The sequence below is a fragment of the Myotis lucifugus genome, unplaced genomic scaffold, assembly GCF_000147115.1.
Source record: "Myotis lucifugus unplaced genomic scaffold, Myoluc2.0 scaffold_60, whole genome shotgun sequence".
NCBI lineage: Eukaryota > Metazoa > Chordata > Mammalia > Chiroptera > Vespertilionidae > Myotis > Myotis lucifugus.
Genome location: NW_005871108.1, coordinates 4943605 through 4948079, shown reverse-complemented (window position 1 = coordinate 4948079; position 4475 = coordinate 4943605). Strand labels below are relative to the sequence as shown.

At 40.9% G+C, this 4475-nt stretch overlaps 1 pseudogene; it reads left to right on the top strand.

The window, feature by feature from the left end:
• Nucleotides 1-305: 305 nt before the first annotated feature.
• On the top strand, nt 306-1530 carry LOC102434606 (annotated as a pseudogene).
• The last annotated feature ends 2945 nt before the right edge of the window (nt 1531-4475 follow it).

The following is a 4475-nucleotide window of genomic DNA, read 5'->3' as shown; positions in this document are numbered from 1 at the left end:
GTTATTTTGAGAATCATATAAGTTAATGCATGTAAGAGACTAACTTTTCCTAGAACATAGTAAGTGCTCAGTAACTATTGGCTCGTTTCATCATAAAGAACACATATAGATATTTAAAAAATTATCTCAGAAAAAGATTGGCAAAAAGATATAAGATTTTAAGTAATTGCAAATAGCTAATAAACATATGGGGAAAATTTGCTCTCACTGGTAATGAATTAAAATTAAAACAAGATAATATTTTTCTTCTTACCAAATATTTGAAATGATAGTGCCCAGCACTGAAAAAGATGCTATAGCGTGGAGCTCCGCGACTCGGAGGCTGTCGGCATGGCGGTCTTTGCGGGCCCGGCGCAGCCGCTCCTGTCGCTGAACCCGCAGGAGGACGACAAGTTTCACAAGGAGGTGGCTCAGGCCCGCCGGCGCGCAACTAAGAAACAGAAGCAAGAAAAAGAAAAACTCACTCCCGGAGTCATTTATGTGGGCCACCTGCCTCCAGCACTGTACGAAACCCAGATCCGAGCGTATTTCTCCAGTTTGGCACTGTGATGAGATTCAGGCTGTCCAGAAGTAAAAAAGAGGTTATGCCTTCGTGGAATTTGAATCTGAAGATGTTGCCAAGATAGTTGCTGAAACAATGAACAACTACCTTTTTGGAGAAAGGCTCTTGAAGTGTCGTTTTATGCCACCTGAGAAAGTACACGAGGAACTTTTTAGAGAGTGGCATCTTCCGTTTAAGAACCCGTCTTTCCCAGCAGTGAAACGGTATAATCAGAACCGGACCCTTCTTGAAAAGCTGCGGATGGAGGAGCGATTTAGAAAGAAAGAAAAATTACTCAGGAAGAGACTAGCTAAAAAGGGAATTAATTATGATTTTCCTTCATTGGTTTTACGTAGTAAAAAGAAGAAAAGCAACGCTCCAAACAGCAACCTTCAGAAATCCACAAATAGACAGGCTTTACCTAAGAAGAAAAAGAAGGCTTCAGCCACTCCTGAAACTCCTGAGAATACTGTGGATAGCCAGGGCCCCACACCAGTTGGTACACCAACATTTTTGGATAAACGAAAATCTGAAGTGGCTGAAATGAATGATGATGAAGATAATGAAATAGTTTTCAAACAGCCCTTATCTGGCATAAAAGAACAAACACAAGAGACTGAAACACCTACACAGTCAAGGAAAAACAGACGAAGAAAAAGCAATCAGTGATTCTGAGTGTATTATGAATAATACTTCTGGAAAATGTGATTTTATTATGAGGGCTATGTATCGGAAGAAACACTGTTGGTTCCAGTCAATAATAACAGGAATTGGTAACTTTGGCTTGCCTGCCCCAGCTGAAATACAGGTGTGCACACCACCCAGCAGGATCCAGGCCTGCTGCCTCTCTGCCCCGGTCTCCCAGTTTCTTCCCAGATTCATACCTGCCTTTAGTGACTGTCTGCATAAAAGGGTCACCATTAACTGCAGGTTTAAATACTAAACTGCAGCATTTGTTAAATAAAGAAAATAAAACCTTAAAAAAAAAAGATGCTACAAACTTGTGGAAAGGATGCTATACTGCTGGGGGGCGGGTACTACTTTTGGGGAATAATTTGATAATATATAGTAATGCATAACAAAATATCCTTTAGAATATTCCCATTCTTTGACCCTGTAATTAAACTGCTAGGAATGTATCCTGTTATTAACCAGAGTTGCAGAAAGAATTATAAAGGTACTTATTAACTGTGTTCTTTAAAAAGAAAAGAAAGAAATGAAAAAATGTTTTCATGCTCATGGATTAGAAGACATAATATTATTAAGATGGTGTTACTACCCAAATTGATGTACAGATTCAGTGTAATCTTTGTCAAAATTCCAGCTGCCTTTTTTAAAGAAACAGACTAGCTGATTCTAAAATTCATATGGAAATTCAAGAGACCCAGAAGCCAAAATAATCTTGAAGAAGTACAAAGTTGTAGGATTCACATGTTCTGATGTAAAAACTTAGTATAGCCCTAGCCGGTTTGGCTCAGTGCATAGAGTGTCGGCCTGTGGACTGAAGGGTCCCGGGTTCGATTCTGGTCAAGGGCACGTATCTCGGTTGCAAGCTCCTTTCTGGGCTGGGGCCTGGTCGGGGCTCATGCAGGAGGCACCAATCAATGTCTCTCTCACAAATATGTTTCTCTCTGTCTTTCCCTCTCTCTTCCACTCTCCCTAAAACAAGTCAATGGAAAAATATCCTTGAGTGAGTATTAACCAAAAAATAAAATAAATAAAAACTTAGTACAAAGCTACAAAAATCAAGACATTGCTACTGGCATAAAGCTAGACATAAAAAGTAATGGAATGGAATTGAGAGTCCAGAAATAAATCCTTACATTTATGGTCAATTGATTTTTGGAAAAGGTGCCCAGGCAATCTAATAGGGAATATTTTAAACAAATATTGCTTAGACGACTGGATATCTACCTGCAAAAGATAGATTTGGACCCCGTATTAAAAATTTTATTCAATAAATCAAAGGCTTAAATAGGAGCTAAAACCATAAAATCCTTAGAAGAGAACATAGGCATAAATCTTTGTGACCTTGGATTAGTCAATGTCTTCTTAGATGACACCTAAAGCACATGCAAATGAAGAAAAACAGATAAATTGGACTTCCTCAAAATTAAAAACTTCTGTGCTTCAAATGACGCTATCAATGAAGTGAAAAGACAACCTACAAGATGGAAGAAAATATTTGCAAATAAAATATAGGTCTAGTATCCAGAATATATAAAGAACTCTTACAACTCAACAATAAAAAGATAGCCGAGCCCTAACCGGTTTGGCTCAGTGGATAGAGTGTCGGCCTGCGAACTGAAGGGTCCCAGGTTCGATTCCAGTCAAGGGCATGTACCTTGGTTGCGGGCACACCCCCAGTAGGAGGTGTGCAGGAGGCAGCTGATCGATGTTTCTCTCTCATCGATGTTTCTAACTCTCTATCCCTCTCCCCTCCTCTCTGTAAAAAATCAATAAAATATATTTTTTTAAAAAGATAGCCGAATCAAAATATGGGCAAAGGAGATAGACATTTTTCCAAAGAAGTATAGCAGATGGCCAATAAGCACATGACAAATGTTCAACATCATTAGTCATTAGGGAAGTGCAAATGAAAACCACAATGAGATGCCACTTCACACTCACTAGGATGGTGTCTTAGTCTGCCTGAGCTACTATAACGAAGTACCATAAACTGAGTGGCTTATCAATAACAGAAACTTATTTCTCATAGTTCTGGAGGCTGGTAAGTCCAAGATGAGGGTGCCAGTAGGTTCTGTGTCTGGTGAGAGCCTACTTCCTAGACTTTTCACTATAACCTCACATGTCAGAAGGGATGAGGAAGCTCTGGGGCCGCTTATAAGGGTACTATTCCCATTGATGAGGAAGAGCCCTCATGACCTAATCACCTCAGTAAGCCCCCACCTCCTAATATCATCACCTTGGGGGTTAGGATTTCAATATATGATTTTGGAAGGACATAAACATTCAGTCCATTGCAGAAAGATGGATAAACAAATATTATTGAGGTTGTGGAGAATTTGGAATTCTCATACATTGGTGGTAAAATGGGCAACCAGTTTGGAAAACAGTCAGGCAGTTCCTCAAAAAGTTAAACAGAATAACCATAATAACTACTGTATATGACCCACCAATTTCATATATATACCCAAGAGAAATAAAAACATGTCCACATGAAAACTTGCACACCAATGTTCATAGCAGCATTATTCTTAATAACCAAAGGTGGAAAAATCCCAAATGTGTATCAACTGGCAAATGGGCAACAAAATGTGATATATCCATACAATGGAATGTTATTCAGCCACAAGAAACAGTGAAATACTGATAAATACTACAACATGCATAAATTTTGAAAATATATGCTAAGTGTAAGAAGTCAGACACAAAAGACCACATATTATTTCCTTTTCTATTCTAACTAGAGACCTGGTGCACGACATTCGTGCACGGTGGGAGGGGTTCCTCAGCCTGGCCTGCCCCTCTCGCAGTCCGGGACCCTCCTTAGTGCTGCCATGGAGGCGGGAGAGGCTCCCGCCACCACCACTGCGCTTGTCAGCTGTGAGCCCAGCTTCTGGCTGAGCGGCGCTCCCCCTGTGGGAGCACACTGACCACCAGGGGGCAGCTCCTGCATTGAGCGTCTGCCCCCTGGTGGTCAGTGCATGTCAAAGGGCCTGGCGGCCCCTCATTATGGACAATTTGAATATAAGCCTTTTATTATTTAGGATTATGACATCACCAAAGACCCGGGGGCGGCAAAACCGAGGCGCGGGAGCCAAATGCGTTCTTTGGCCCCCTTAAGTGTGGTTTTTCCCGAAAAAACCAAGGGCGGGGCCCCACTAACAGAGGAATGAAAATTCACTTCCCCGTCCCCATGGAGTGGGGATTTTTTTAAAAAGCCAAACTCAAAGGGCCGAAAGAGCCCGAT